This window comes from Pteropus medius, unplaced genomic scaffold, assembly GCF_902729225.1.
Source record: "Pteropus medius unplaced genomic scaffold, Ma_sr-lr_union100, whole genome shotgun sequence".
In the NCBI taxonomy this organism is placed as follows: domain Eukaryota; kingdom Metazoa; phylum Chordata; class Mammalia; order Chiroptera; family Pteropodidae; genus Pteropus; species Pteropus medius.
In genome coordinates this window covers 12,320,781-12,338,099 of record NW_024354499.1, presented here as the reverse complement: position 1 = coordinate 12,338,099, position 17,319 = coordinate 12,320,781, and the positions used below count along the sequence as shown (strand labels likewise).

Below are 17,319 nucleotides of genomic sequence, written 5' to 3'. Positions count from 1 at the left end.
ATATATGAGTGTGTATGTGTGGTGGTTTTATGTCTCTGTTTATGGAGTATGTGTGTTTGTGTGTGTGTGAATTAGTATACATTTGACTGAATAGTATGCATTTGACTGAATATAATAGAAATATTAAATGGTTTAAAATAACAAAATGTGTTTAGCTGAAGAACAAACTATTTAATATAGGTGCCTCCAGGGATGAAAATTGAGTCTTCATGGAAAACTCAGATTTTTGTCATTGTTTTCACTCTGCCTTTGGACTGTCACAGTTCAATTGTCCTCATGTTCATGAGATACTAAACCTGTGTCATATGCTGATACTTCAATTGACAAAATTTCTGTTACAAGGAATAAATGAACAACCAACAATGATGTTACATCATTTTAGTTACAGATTCTTAAAAATTGGTCTTTATATTCCTGACCTTTTTCTTTCCTACTGATAGAGAAATTTAAATTTCTAATAGCACATGTTAATGTCAGTTTTCAAATGTGCATAACCAGTTCAATCAACAATACAATGCAATACTAATTATCATTACAGGTGTATATTTAGAGCTATTTCCAGATTTATATCTGTTTTTCATCCAAAACTTCACTCTATCAAATAAACAAATTAGATAGTTTATCATAAAAAGGAGTAATTTTTTTGATTATGGTTAGATTGCTAACAAAAAACACAAGAAAAGTACAGGTGTTTCTACTAAAATACTATAAATGCGCTCCTGAAAAACCTTATGTTCTACAAAAACCTACACTAAAAATATCAGCGTTTATGGAAATAAGTAAGACTAAAAGCAGAATAATCAAAACCTAAGCATCCTTGTAACTTTGGAATATATATATATATATATATATATATATATTATATATACTCACTCAATTCATGTTACTGAAGCACGAAGTATAGCAGTGCAAACCATATTCAAATAAGCCAATTATGTTTCAAATGGCTAAATCGGGTACAAGGAATTACTAGTTAGCTAGTTGGTAATGCATTTTTGAAAAGAAACTGCTTCCTTAGTTGCAAAAAAATTTCAATATATCCAATATATGTTTTAGTGTCATAACTATATGAAGATACCACAGCACTTGATCTCAGAAGTCCTGGGGCCTCCTCGTGAAGTACATGGGGCAAATCATTCCATTCTTCCTATTCATTCATCTACTGCTAGAAACTTGGTATAGGAAGTGGACTCTAGCAGTAACGGTTTAAAACAACTAAGCAGTAAATATAGTGCAATATATAAGACGAAACTTTCACAATTGTTAAGCTAGGTTGCATATTTGGTTCCAAACATCCTAAAAACCCAAAGGAAGAAAGAAGAGAATTGCGGGATCCTCAGTGCTTGTTAAGTCAAACCAGACCAGCTGCTCAGGAGAAATGCAGCCTTTCTTCTTAGAAGACTTGGTACAGGGAATACAGTGTGGTGAACACAATAATACATTTAAAAACAAAAACATATATTTTTTTTTTACAGTGTTGTCATGGACCCAGAGGTGAAGCATAAAAGTTTCTATCAATTAAAGTAATTTAAGATAACAACAGTAAATTATATGCTAATGGCTGGTCTGGTCCAGGCATAAGAAAAATGTTTAGCTGAATGCTGGTTAGAGATTAAAAGACAAATTACATTTTTAATCATCTACTGAACCAAAGAGTAGTTGAATCTTTACTATTAAAATTTTTGTTTCAGACAGAATTGGTGCATGGACTTGAAGGTAAAACAGAATTTCCCTCAAAGTAATATAGACAAGGAATCACTGGTGCTTATGAGGGAACATATTTTCAGAGAGAGTTATGTTTGAGTGGCATGGGAGCATTAGGGTCTTTGGAATTAATCTATGCTAATGGGCTCAGCACCAAACATGTTCTCTATTAATATATACATATTTATAAATTCAAAATTTCATTATTGGACAATTTCTCAACAATGGTTTAATTACAAAGCTCAGTTTTCATCTTTACAGCATTGCAATTGTACAAGGCTGTGTGTTTGTGTGTGTGTATGTGTGTGTATCTTAAAGAGTGAATATATGAAAAAGTTAAAAATCTGTTCATGTATAAAAACTAGTAATTAGGTTGTTAAAATAATGAGGTTTATATTTCCTTTACAACTTTTTTTACTGTATCTATATTATTCACCATATCTATATTTTCACTGCATTTATTCATATATAAGTGTATGTATTCAAAATCAAACTCTATATTTTATTCTACGATTAGTTATTATTAAAACAATTTTATTAGCAACTTGTTAAAAATTAGTTTAGTTGAATTCAGCTAATTTCATTTCTACTTATTAGATCATTTAAGTCTTTAAAGATTAAGATTTGATTTGTGACATCCGGTCATTTATTTAAAGAGCTGAGAGTCATCTTGTACTACAAATGTTATTAAATATCAAGGAAACAAATATTTATTATTACCTATGGTGTCTTACAATATTATCATTACAATAATCCTAGAAATAAGTATTCCAACTTTATATATGAGAAAAATGGTTTAGGTGGACAATGGTATAGAATTTGGACTTTAGACAGATTTGGGGTTAAATTTAAACACTCTAATTTACAAGTCGAGTAACCTGGAATGAATCATCTAAACATTCTGAGCCCTAGTAAAACATTTGCTTCGTAAGGTTCTTGGATGATAAACAACTCATAAAAGGAGTTAAAGATGTTAATAGAGTATTTGACGCAGAGCAATGACTAGAAGTATATAAGCTATTGTTTTTATTACTATTATTTTTGTTATTTTATTGTAGTTATTTTATGGACATTATTAACATTATTACTATCAGAGATAGTAATAGATTTTCTACAAAAATCACTGTATTGTGAACAATTGAATCCGATTTTAATTTCATGCCTTTCTGTCAAAAACTAGGCTTTAATTTCAGATCTCTACCTAAAATATGTATGTTTCACTATGATTCAATGCTTTAAAAAGAGCATGTCTCCTAAAGCAGTGCTTCTCAAATTTTAAAGGCAAACAAATCACCTGGAAGTCTCATTGCACTATACAGTCTCATATCTTATATCTATGGGGGGACCTGAGAGTTGCATTTCAGAAAACTTCAGGAGGTGCCAGTGCCTCTGATCCTCAAAGCGAAAACTGAGTAGCAAGGAGATACAGGACATCTACATATCCTTGGTCACACGAAGGTTGAAAATAGCTCCTAGCTCTTCTGACCTTGAATAGAACACTTCCTAGTTCATCCTTGAGAAAGAGAAGATTATTGCCTTCAAGCCCTCAGGTTTGAAGTAATCCATAATTTTATGAAGGAAGCATAAATTTCATACTTTTATTTCATGACTAGAAAGAATCCTATTTGGAAACAATGCTTCTGCCTTTAGTTTTGTGTTCTTTCTTGCTTTTCTCAGAGAATAAAGGAATGTTAGGACCTCACACTCCTATCTTAATAGCTACTTATTATGCTTCCAAATATCAGAAATGTTTCTTTTGCCTGCATCGATTTAAAGTGTATATACATTGTTGTGTGTAGATCTACTTACAGATTTTAAAAATACTCTCTGGAATATATATCTTACTTATTTCTCTAGCCCTCATTCTCTCAGAAATCTATGTTTTGCTCTAATTCTGGTAGTTTTTTTTCTCTCTAGGTAGATAAGGGTAAATAGGGTCAAATATATAGTGATGGAAGGAAATTTAACTTGGGATGGTGAACACACAATGCAATATACATATGATGTATTATTATTAGATTGTGCATTTGAAACCTATATAATTTTATTAACCAATTTCACTGCAATAAATTTAATAAAAATTTTTTAAAATAAAAAAAAGCAATTATTACTTCAGAAATGCTTAGATTTTTGAATTTATAATTTAGCTTCACTTTCATATGAATCTCATTCATGTATGCCAATTCACACAGAGTAGGCTTGAAACCCACTATTAATGGTTGAGTACAAAACAACTTGATGATGTGTAGTAATTGCTATGGTCTGAATGTTTGTGCCCCCCAAATTTTATATGTTGAAATCCAATTCTCCAAGGTGATAGTATTAGGAAGTGGATCCTTCAGGAGGTTATTAGGTTATGAGGGCAGACCTCTCATATTGGGATTAGTGCTCTTATAAAAGAGACCCCACTGTGGTAGCTCGCCCCTTCCGCCACGTAAGGACACAGTGAGAAGAGAGCTGTCAGTGAGTAAGCAGATCTTCGACATACATCAAAACTGCCAGCACCATGATCTTTGACTTCCCAGCCTCCAGAACTGTGAGAAATAAATTTCTGCTTATAAGCCACTCAGTTAATGGTATTTTGTTATAGCAACCAAATGTACTAAGACAAAAAGAAAATATTATTTTACTATACCACAAAAATATTGTTAACAACTATAGGCATTTGAATAAGTGTTTTGAGGTAGTGTGTTTTTTCCTGTTTTTGTTTATTCTTCCTGTTTAATTCATTTAAACCTAGAATACAATTATACTAATAAAAATACTAATAGAAAAAGAATGCTACCTAAATGTATCTTCCTTAACTTCTTATTCTGTTCTCTCTGAGAATGTTACAGAATGATTCTCTGAAAATTTTATTCTCAAACTTTTAAATAGCTTTTCTTTACATTCACTGAGGAGTACTAGCACTTCTATCATTCTTTTGTGTCCTTTTAAAGATTCAGTCTTTTTGAAAATGTTAATCTCCAAAGGATTTTTATTTATTTTTCTGGCATAAAAGTAATCACTCTTCTTCTCATGCAATTATACAATGCATTTTTGTTTCTATTACATTTTCACATTAATCTTATTTTCTTAATACTCTAGTTAGGATACTGTCTATTTCCAATAACCTTATTGACACACAGTAAAGAATTATTCTTGGAAAAGAAAAAGGATAGTATTAAAGTTTTAGAGAGGCTTTCTCCTCCCTGTCCCTTTTTCTTGTTGCTTCAAAACTTTGCATTCCAGTAATGCTTTTACATTTGAGGCTTAAGACTGCAGCTCAGAAATATTGATTCTTTCATCTTCAGGATGTTCTTGGTCACAGCAGACAGCACAAATGAATGAAAGTACATGTACTTTCTACTCCTTTCAAAAAAGGCTTGCTATCTGTCTATGGTCTTTCATGTTCAAAAAACCAAGTCCCTTGGTTTAACGTAAAGCATCTCTACAGAACAGTCTCAACAGAAGGTTCGATCTCAGGAATATGAAAGAATGGATAGGGAATTGAAAACTTTTTATAATGATGCATGCCATCAAATTTTGTTAAGTGGCTTCTAAAATCCAAGCACTATGTCAGTGTTTGGAGATAAAAGGACAGAAAAAAGTATTCATGCTCCATAATTTCTTCAAACATCCACTCTAGTGCAATCAAGAAGAACGATTGTATAGAAAACAGCATTTGTATTTTTGAGAAATTCCTGATGGACATGGACAGAGAGTGAAGGAGTAAAGAGAGTCTAAATATCTACCGACTCAGATTCTAGGTCCAATTACTACTAATTAAATTCTCAAATGTAAAATAAAATTCAAAACACTTTTATAGTACATTTCAAGTGGCCTAAGTAAGTTAGGGCTATGACAATATTGTTGTGGATGTTTTGTTTTTGTTGTTTTTATGGTTTTTTTTTTGTTAATCTCTATCATATCTTCACTGTCTTCTAATATTTCCAGGTACATAATAATTATATATATATATATAATTTATATATATATTATATATATATATAATTTATATATATATATATTTCAGTCAACATATAAATTTGTTGACTGAAATATTGCAACAGTTGTCATGCTTTAAGATAGTTTCATTTTGTAATAGAAAATTTTTGGGTTCTCATTATATGATATTTAGGAGTCTTTGCTTAAAGTGCAGCAAGTAGTACTACTTTCATATTATTACCCCAAGTTATTACATTTCCTTTCCTATTAAACAAAGATAACATGTCTATTAGAATAAATTCCTTATGTTCCACTGTTAAAATATAGATGCATGAGAATTTAATGTATTCCTAATTTTATTTTGCCAGACTTTTGACATTGTTGACCTTATGACTATTAAACCCTAAATTATTTAGCTAATGACCAAGATTTTACATATTTGTAATGAATTACTTAAAAAATTGGGAAGGAACCTCCCTAAATTGGATTAAAGATGAAGGTTACATAGGCAGACTGAGACTATTATTGCTGCTAATAATTTTTCTTCAATCCTTATCTAAAATATTGATCTGCCGTGTGCTGGGAAAAATAGAGAAAATACATGGAGGACTAAAAGAATAAGAAAAAAGAAAGTTTGGGTTTATCTTTGCTTTCTATCTCTCTTTCTTCATAAAACTTGTTCAGAATGTACATTTGGAATTAAGCTAGAAATATCTAAGCACAAATTTCTATGACAACCAACAAAGTGGCTTTCAGGCAAACCATAGCTTACTTCTGAAAAATTCTTTCAAGTTCCCAAGTGGTCTGAGTTAAAGAAGAGTGAGTTCTCACAAGTAACAATTATTTTTCAAAAAGCTCTTTGTGTGCGTGTGTGTGCGTGTGTGTGTGTCCTCACAAACCTGTCCACAGGATAAGATAACTTGTAAATGAATGGGTTGTCTCATTTTCTCTAAAGAAAGGCAATCTACCATACCACATTAGAGGAAAATCTCCTGTGACAAAAGAATTGTATAGGCAATAGTCAAAGTTTCCATTCCTGTGTAATGTTTAATGTTGGCTCAATAGGACAAAAATTTTGCCTCACATAGTTCATTAGTTTACTTATTCCTACTTGTAAAAATTTAAATGTTCTAGAGATAGCATGCTCACCCGTGGTTTGCGAAAGTAAGATTAAAGTGGATTGCCTTGACTAAAAATGAAGTAAAAATTGTTTGACTTCATTTAGTAAATTATCTCATTTGTTTTTTTCTTATTTTATTATTTACAAAGTCTATTTGAGCATATTATCATATTTAAATTACCAACAAAACCGAGAGTGAGGCACAACACATTTATTTATTTTTACAAACATAAGAAATTAACTGATTTTTCAAAATGTTTTCAAAATTAGAACAAATGTTGTTTTCTTGACAAAGACATCTATTAACCACCCAGCTGCACACAACCCCATTATCCTCCAAAGTTGCAGTGAAATATTGTTACGTATATCACTACTCTCTTCTATAAGCTCTAATTACCATGAATAAGCAAAGCTAATTTTTTTTTACAACTTATCACATATAAGGCATTACTTTAATTATACATGTGTATTCACTCATTTGATTTCCCTAACAATCAATATTATTATCTCCAATTTACAAACATGGAGATCAGGACAAAAAAAGTTGAATAACTTATGAAATATTATTCTAGCAGTATGTGGCAGAGCCATAAATAAAACAAACTATGCTTTTCTATACACTTTATACTATCTTGTATAAAGAAATAATATTATATTTATCTGTGCATCACTTATTATGTATAATATAATGCTTTGAGAATACTAGTCACTGAGTAAATGCTTATTGAATGAACAAATAAACAAATAAACAAGATTCATATAAAGAGAAAAAATCATTTTCTAAGAGTAAAAATATAAACAGTTCAACTTCATTTTGATAGTATAACCAAAATCCTATAAGTATACAAATATAAAAGAGCCCAATATAATCTTAATATTCTATTTTCCCCATTAAGGACATAGAAATACAAAACAATGCATTTTAATATATGACATTTTTTAATATAAGAGATCAAATATAAAATCAGAGAAATAACTGTGTGAGTCAGCTAGGTTAAGGCAAAGATAGTCATACAAAGATGGGAGATCTAACAAAATGACGTAAAGTACAGAAAAAAAGTGATATCTCTGCTGAAACAGATATAATGCATTTAGACTGGACAAAAAAAGTTTAAAACTTGATTATTTTATAGAATTTTAGTCTCTGTTTTCTCTGTTGTCAAGATCAGGGTATCATTAAAATTTATATATACAACCTATAGCTCAAAGACTTTTAGAGAATAATATGTAAATAAATATTCAATTTATTAATGAGTATGTTACATTATTACCTTAAGAAAACAAAGAAATAATTAAAGGTGTATTAATATACTCATTTCTAAATAACACAAGAGAGATATCATTGCAAGAATTATTACTGCATCTTGAAATTTTGTAATCTTTGAAGTTTAAAATGCCTATTTGCATACACAACATAGCTATTTGAATTATACTTGGAATATGCATACAGAATTTGGAAAAGGAAGAGAACAGCTGATTAAAATTGTTCTGTCTGTGAAAGAGCAATGTAGATGAAATGCAAATTTAGAAATATTAATTTTTATGATCATACTAAGTTGGCAAAAGATGTGAATAGACTCCAAGGTGCACAGAAGACTGTATCTTAAATACATTGTAAAAAGATTAACTGAATTCAGAATTAGCTCTAACAGGCAAAATCAAGTCAGTAAAAGACCACAGATTTCAAAGCAGCAATATAGTTCTGAGGTCTTACTTGATATACATTCAAATATCAACCACCCATAGACTTGACTTTCTAACTCTGGGCAAAATAATTCTTCTAGAAATCCCAGTATTTTCCTCTGTTAGATGTGTGTAACAGATATGCCTACCTCATTTGTTTGTTGTATAGATTTTAAAAAGTAAATATAAAAAGCACTCAAGCAGTTATTTAGCCCATTAACCAAATTTAGTTATAGCTATTTTGCTTTTACTTTTTAGATTAAAATATGTTAATCAATGGTCAATGACTATGTAAGAAAAATGAGGAGGAGCTTGGCTTTCAGATGAAATTGGTCTACGATAAAATGATTTAAATAATATAAAGTAAGAATACAGAAACAATTTAGGGCCAAATGCCTCTGTGAAAATATTTCAAAATGGAGACACCTCAGAAACCCCAAAAGGTGTACCTTACACTTGAATAATACGAGAAATGACACTTAGGTTTAGCCTTTCTTCTAAAAGTCCTCATTGCCCCAAAGTCACCCCGTATCAAGCGCCAATTTATCTAGTGCAAACAAGCCTTGATGACATTTTCAAAGTTCCCAATCCAACCAATTAGAAAGGGCTGGACAACCACTTCTACTTCCTGCTTTTAACCCTGTGGTCTCCAACCTTTTTGCCTCCAGGGACTAGTGCTCTTATGAGACTCCAGTGCCTGATGATCTGAGGTGGAGTTGAGGCCGTGTTGCTAGCCCTGGGAGTGGCTGCAAATACAGATGAAACTTCGGTTGTTTGCCCACCATGTCACAGACCCATGTGGTTTTCGGGCCCAGGGGTTGGAGATCCCTACTTTAGCCCATAAATACCTGGGCATGTTATGTTTTCAGTAAAGAGCTTAATTATGCTTTCTATTTGTGTTGCTTAGTTTGCGAACTGTAATAAGCTCAAATAAACTTGGAATTTGATCAAATGCAAATCATTTCATTTTTCTTTGACACCTGATACCAATCCAAGATGAGAAATTACATTATTCTAGAGGAACTACAGAAGTCTAGAAGTCAGTGACACAAGGCAACACATATGAAAGACATCTAATTTTAGAAATTATAACTTGTTTATAAATAACATCAAATGTTATATTTATCATATACATGCAAATACATGTCTATCTATATTTACATTTATATTTATATCCCATCTCCATGCAGGGACTTTGCTCTCCAAGACATTATGATAGATTTCACTATGTGACTTGCCTTGGTCTTATGGTGAGTTAAGACTACCATACTGACCCTCAATTTCATGCTTGGAAAATATGATATTAACATATGTGATGCAAGCAGAGGCATAAAATATGCTTGCGAGATTGAATTCACCATCTGAGTTTGCTGGCTTCAACATGGTAAGAACCTCCCCTTTGCCCCTTATGACAAGCATTCTAAAGTGAATGCATGCGGACCAGGGCTGAATCCAATCTGCCAGTTCTAGACAGACCCCACTCGTAGAAGAAATTCCCAGCTGAGTCCAACCAAGACCAACACACCTGAGCCACTGACAGATTCACAACATAGAATAAACCATTGATATTTAAAGCTACTGAATTTTGAAGTGCTTTCTCATGCAGCAATAGCAAATAACAAATATAAGCACTATTTGTCTGTTAAATAAGTAAATTACAAACTTTTTATTAGAGCATATGAGTCCTCTCTATATAAGTATGAATGACTTTTGAGTGTTTTATTATTTCCGGCTAGTGAAAGAAATTCTGCAAATATGTAAATAATGTTCCTATTGCAATGTGATCATGAATAGATATTAGACATAAAATGCTTTGAAATGTTAAAATAATTTTATCAGTATGAGAGAAACTATAACATTTCATCAAATAAAAGTATATTTATTATAAAAAGTTGAGCATTATAAACATGCAAAATATGCTCATAGCATGAAGATAATAAATGCAATTTTCTTTGAACCTTCATATATATAATGCCTTAAATCATAAGTCATTTCCTTCAGTAAGAATATTAAAGTGTCCCTTGATAAAATATCACTCCTCCAAAACACCACACCAAACTTTGATTCAAACTCGTGTTAAAAACAAACAAAAATCCCCTCATATTTGAAACTAGAATATTTTCATGTGTGCATGCTTTATGTTTTCCGTCTCATATATTTCCCCCAAATTGTGGCTATATCTTGTTTCTTAGTAATATGTTGCATAGACTTCAGAAAAACAGGTCATTAGTAAACACTGTTTGAGGATCTCTGGCTTGAAACAGTTACTGTAGCTTTTCAAGTTTCCCATATTACAAACCTTATCAAAACCAAAGCCGTTCAATAGATAATTATTACATAAATTTTCACTGAAGACTAAGTAATGATTTTAAATAAAATCAAATCCTTGCTGCATTGGCAAAAGGTTTTACTTCACAGGAGGATAATTTGCTATATACCTTTCTATGCTTTGCATATTAACTATGGTCCATCTAGGCACACAAAATATCAACTAGAAAGAATGTGTGATGTGAAGAATTGAATGCATATATAAATGACAGATAAAGCTATTTAGATTTATTTGCAGTGTCTCCTTACAATGGCTATACACTTTCTGTATGCATTTCAGTGTGCCTTGGGAGACCACAGAGATCATTAGTTTAACTACAGTAATTTTCAGTAATTTCACCAGAATTCTTTTTAATATTAGAAAATATCATGAAATTCACAACAACTCTTTTAAGAGTTTCAAGGTGCTATTCTGTTCATTTTTTCCAAAGAAATTCACCACACATCAGTAATTATGAATTACTATAATTTATGAGTATGATACCTTTTTAGAGTCTCTGTTCTGTTTTCTTAGATATGTTTTTTTTCATATAATAGGTCTTATTTATTTGATTATAAATTCAGATTACTTTTTTAAAAATCTGAAAATACCTTATTCTATTTCCTCATGAAAATTTGTAGGTTAGGAAATGGGTCATGATTTTTTGTTATTTTTTTTTCTTTTTGTTTCAGACACATCTTTCTACTTTCTACTTGTGTAAAAGGCTTTTTTTAAAAATAATTTAATAACAATGGAGCTCATATATGTAATGGCATTATATTCTTTCAGGAATCATCCTAATATTTTTTCTATTTATAAATATTCTTAGCTATACTGCTTTAGAAAAAAAAAATAACTGAATAATTGGACAATTTCAAAAAAGGATAAACTAAATAATATATACAATTTATTTTTAGGCATTTTAGAAAGAATAGACTCCTGCATCATTCTGGATTCATGGCATATGAATTGAGACTCAGATATCTTATTTTTCTCCCAACATGAATATCTTTCTATTCATATTCTGTCCTTTCTACTCATATTAACATCCTCAGTCTTCCTAATTTGCCCTAAATAAGATGCTTCTTTTCTTGACTCCTTTCTGTAATTCTTTTGGCATTTTTTGCTCATTCTGTTTTAAAAGCATAAGTGAAAACTGAGAGTAGATGAAGAGAAGATAAGAAGGAACTGGGTAAATAAAGCTTTAGGTAATATTTCCATATAGCAGATAAAAAATAATTTCTATTTGACAGGGCATGATATATAGTAACAGTTCAGAAAATCTGCTATATGAGTTGTCAAAAACAACACAGTATTCAATTTATTTTGAGGTTCTGTAAAATTTAGACAAGAAAAATCTAAGAAAAATAAAGAGTAAAACTTAGAAAAGCTAGTAGCTTCTTTCATAGGAGAACCTTGATAATAGCAAATCAGACTAGGACACCCCTTTCTCCCGTGACCATTTTAATCACACTGCTCTTCAAAGTGAACACATTCATCCTTGCCTCTAATTAGTAATTGTCTGCCATACCTCCAGACCTAATTTTTTCTTACTGATTAAACTCACGCTGGTTATTCTAAGCCCACAAATGATCTCAATGAACTTCAATACAGTTCTTCGTTAACATAAGATTAAATATTTAATTATTCTCAATTAATTGTATGTGCCTCAAGTTTTTGCATAGACCATACATAAAAGAGCCAACACTCAGCATCCTTTGTATAACAAATCTTGTTTTATTCCCTATGCTTTCTCTTTATTACAGTTTTCTTACGCTACATTTTTATGCCATCTAGCCCCATCAGTAAATACATCTGGATAATAGGTATAGAGTCATTAGAACAATCTTGAGCAGCCAGACATTCTCTTTATCTATAGAAAAGATGCACTAATTTCCTCGATGACTAAACATCTCATCTTTTGTGTTCTATTGAAAATATTCAAGTGAAAACATCAGTCTTTTCTTCTTCGTGGGTCATTAGTGGTTTATATTCTACCTTATAATGGCTATTAACATTTGATTGTAAATTATTTGAATAATGTATTAAGGTTTTTTTAATTAAAACAAAATTAGTATTTAATAAATAGCAATAATACTAATAACAAAGTGCTGTGCTTTTCTGGATACTAGAGGTTTTGTCATGTCAATATTAAGATACTATAGAATAGACACCATTACAGTAAATACTAAATTTTTTTAGATGTATAATTGGGAAGTTTAACACTTTGATATCACCTATTATGTCAGGCAATAAATTAGGCATGCTTTCAAGTTTAAATTATAACACATTTTACTTAACAATGTTCAATACTATCAAACTAAAATAAACCACACAATCCAAATCATAAGTTAATTGAATTAATTAAATCTAAGAGTCACTGAAGAGTTTTACATAAGTTTTACATAACATTTTAACATAGTTTAAAGTAATAATACTGAACATGCCCAATCTCGTCTGATCTCAGAAGCTAAGTAGGGTTGGGCCTCGTTAGTACTTGGATGGGAAACCACAGGAAGACCAGCTGCTGTAGGCATTAAATAAAATAAAATAAATAAAGTAATAATAAAAATAAACAAAAAAGATTTAATCATTTTCTGTCCTTTAACTTATTCATTCATATATTATTTAAAGAGAGAATTCTTAGGAATGAGTACCACTAATCGAGGTAGAAAAGTTATGCAATGCTGTGTAAACTATCTGCCAGACCTAAATTTTGGTTGAGTCCAGGAGATTTCTAGAACCAGTTTTAATGGTTGGAGAGAACCAATTATTAAATTTAAGAAATTTTTCAAGCTAGTTAAAAAATTAATAATAAAATTATATAAACATAAATTAAAACTATATAAAATAGTCCATACTTATAACACATTTATTTACTAGATTTTTCTATATATATGTATTTTAAGATGTTTTTACATCTATCGAATCTATATGGTAGAAATATATAATGGTGTGCTACTGCACCTGTTTCCAGTCCACATTCAGTAATATGTTGGATTACAATTAGCCATAGTGGGAATATTGACACCACACAAAGTGATAAATTCCAAATGCAGAGACCCCTCCTACCATTTAAATAACTAAAATCAGAAATGAAACGAGAGATATTACTAACAACCTTACAGAAATAAACAGAAATGTAAGAGAATACTGTGAACAAAGGTGTGTCGATAAATTAGATAACTTAGAAAAAGTAAGTAAATTCCTAAAAAGACCAAACCATTGAAACTGATTAAAAAAGAAATTTAAAAAAAAAAACTGAATAGAATTAGAGCAATAAAGAGGTTAAATTAAAAGAAACTACCTACAGAGAAAAGCTGAGTGTCAGATGTTTTCACTGGCCAATGCTACCAAACATGTACTGAAGAATTAATAGCAATTCTTCACAAAGTCTACCGACAGTTATTAGAAAAAGGAACACTCTCCATTTCATTCTATGAGACTAGTATTATCTTTAGATCAATACCAGACAAAGACACCACAAGAAAATAATACTATAGACCAATATAGTTTATAAATATAGACATAAAAATCCTCAAGAAAATATTAGCAAACAACTAGAAAATTATAAAAAGGATTATATATCATAACCAAGTGGGATTTGTTATAGAAATGCAAGATCAGATTAACATCTGAACATTAATAATGTAACACACTCTATCGATAGTTTAAACAAAACAACATAACCAACTTGATAGACCTAAAAAAATCATTTAACAAATATTTACTAAGAACATAGCTAACATCATAAGTGATAGTGAATAACAGGATGCTTTATGATATAAGATCAGGAACAAAAGAAAGATACATATGTTAGCCATTGCTATTTAACATTGTTCTAGGGGTTCTAGCCAGGGAAGTTAGATAAAAAATAGTCAAAGTAAAAATCATCTATATTGGAAAGGAAAAATTAAAACATTTATTTGCAGACAATATGATCATTTATATAATGATCTTAAGGAATCTACAAAATAATTATTAGAAATAGTAAACAAGTTCAGAAAGGTAGCACCATCAAAATTAATACACAAAAATTAACTATATTTCTATACAATTGCAATAAACAATATGGAAGAAAATTAAGAAAACAAATCATTTACAATAACATCTGAAAGAACAAAATGCTTAAGAATAAATTTTGAAAAATGATATGCAACACTGTAAAAATTATTGAGAGATTCTAAGTAATGGAAATAAATACCATGTTCATAGTTGGAAACAATATTGTTAAGCTTGACCTACAAATTTTATCTGCAGGTTTAACACGATCCCACCTACCTTCTTTGCAAAAATTGACATACTGATCCTAAAATTCACAGAGAAATTTATTGGATCCAGAATTGCTAAAATAATTTTGAGAAAGAAAAACAAAGCTGGTAGACTCATACTTCCTGATTGAAAGACTTACTACAAAACTACAATAATAAAGACAGTGTGGTACTGACACAGATGACACATATGGGATAGGATCAACAATTCAGGATGAATGCTTATATTTACAATGAATTGATTTTTCATGTTTATTGAGATATACATGACAAAAAATTGGAAGATATTTAATGTATACAGTGCAACAATTTGATATGCATATACATTGTAAAAGTATTTTCAACAAATGGTGCTGGGACATATGAAAATCCACATGCAATATAATTTAAATAAACCCCTACCTCACACCTTATAGAAATATTAACCCCCCAAATAAATAAAAAGCTTGAACAAAACAACTAAAACTGTAACAATATTAGAAGAAAAATAGGGTTAAATCTTTGTCACCTTGGATTTGGTACAGGATTCTTAAATATGACACCAAATATGAGCGACAAAAGAAAAAATAAATTCCACTTTATTCCCTAAATTAGAACCTTTGTGTTTCAAAGGATGCCATCAAAAAAGTGAAAGGACAACCCACTGGGTGGAAAAAAATACTTGCAAATCAAATATCTAATAAGAACTTGTTTCTAGGTATATAAAAATACCTACAATTTAATAATAAAAAAGACAAATAATTGTATGAAAATTGATAAAGATCTGAATAGATATTTCTACAAAGAAGACATAAAACAGCAAATAAGCACAATCAAAGCATGCTCAACTTCATTAGTAATCAAGAAAATGCAAATTAAAACCCCAGTGAGTCATCACTTCACACACATTAGGACACATGTTGTTGAGATATGAAGAAACTGAAACTCTCATACATTGTTGGTAGAAATTAAAATGATACTGCTACCTTGGAATGCAGTACTATTTCTTCAGAAATTTAAACATGGAATTATCATTTGATGCAGCAATTCTATTATTGGGTATTCAAGGTAACTGAAAACACATGTTCATACAAATACTTGTACATATATATTCATAGCAATAGTATTTATAATAACCAAAAGGTGAAAAATATCCCAAACTCTATCAATTGATGAAGTATTACATAAAATGTATATCCATATAATTTAATATAACTTTTTCATGAAAGTGAATAAAGTGCTGATGCATGTTATAACATAGAAGAACTTTGAAAACATATTGAGATATAAGTCAGACACATAAGGCAACATACTGTATTATATGTATATATCACATATTATATGATTACATTTATATTAAATGTCCAGAGTAGGCCAAACTATGGAAATCGATGATAAATTAGCAGTTACTAGGATTTTACTAATGGGGAGACTCTGGGGTGATGGCTTAAGAGTAAGTTTTTTTTAAGTGATACAAATATTATAAAATTGATTGTGGTGATGGCTGTACAATTCTGCAAATACATCAAAAAATATCAGATTGTAAATTTATGTCAGAAATAATATACATTCTTTTATAAAATTTATTTTTCTGATCATAATTATTTTTCTGAATATACTGGTTCGATGCTGTCATAACCTCAACTGTATTAAACAGTATTTTTATAACATTTGTTGTTTTGTTTACAAGTGTTTTTTCAATTCTCTTTGTGTTTGCTGTGAATTGTTTCCATGTTTAATTTCTGTAGGCCTTCCATAACATTGGAGAATACTGCTAATTTTACAAACTCTAGATGTGTCTAATTTACAAAATCATGATCATTGTTTAGTTGTTCTCACTCCCTCCCACTCTTTCCCCGAGCCCTGTGGAAGAACACAATGATACTTATTCTTTTGTTCAAAAGGTTTATAGCATCTACGGCCATGCCACCTGAACGTGCCCAATCTCCTCTGATCTCGAAAGCTAAGCAGGGTTGGGCCTGGTTAGTACTTGGATGGGAGACCACCTAGGAATATCAGATGCTGTAGGTATGAAAAAAAAAATTTTTATAGCATTTTGTTACCCAATTCCCTCCTCTCCCCTTATCTTTAATAAAGTGAGAATTACAACTGATATCTGGCTTTCATTCACATTTTTAATAAATAAGAATAGAACATTTTTGCTCTGGACATTGATATTTGTATCTTCTTGCATTGATATTTGATATAGTTTAGTTTAGAGGAAAAGACAGTTGTCTATACAAAAAAGGCTTGAAACTGATAAATAAATATCCAAATTAAAATAATTTGTTTATTAATACAGAAAGTTTTAAAATCAATGAATAACT

The 17,319-nt window shown here is 30.3% G+C and overlaps 1 pseudogene; it reads left to right on the top strand.

The window, feature by feature from the left end:
* The first annotated feature begins 16,905 nt into the window (after positions 1–16,905).
* On the top strand, positions 16,906–17,023 carry LOC120594662 (uncharacterized; annotated as a pseudogene).
* Positions 17,024–17,319: the final 296 nt, after the last annotated feature.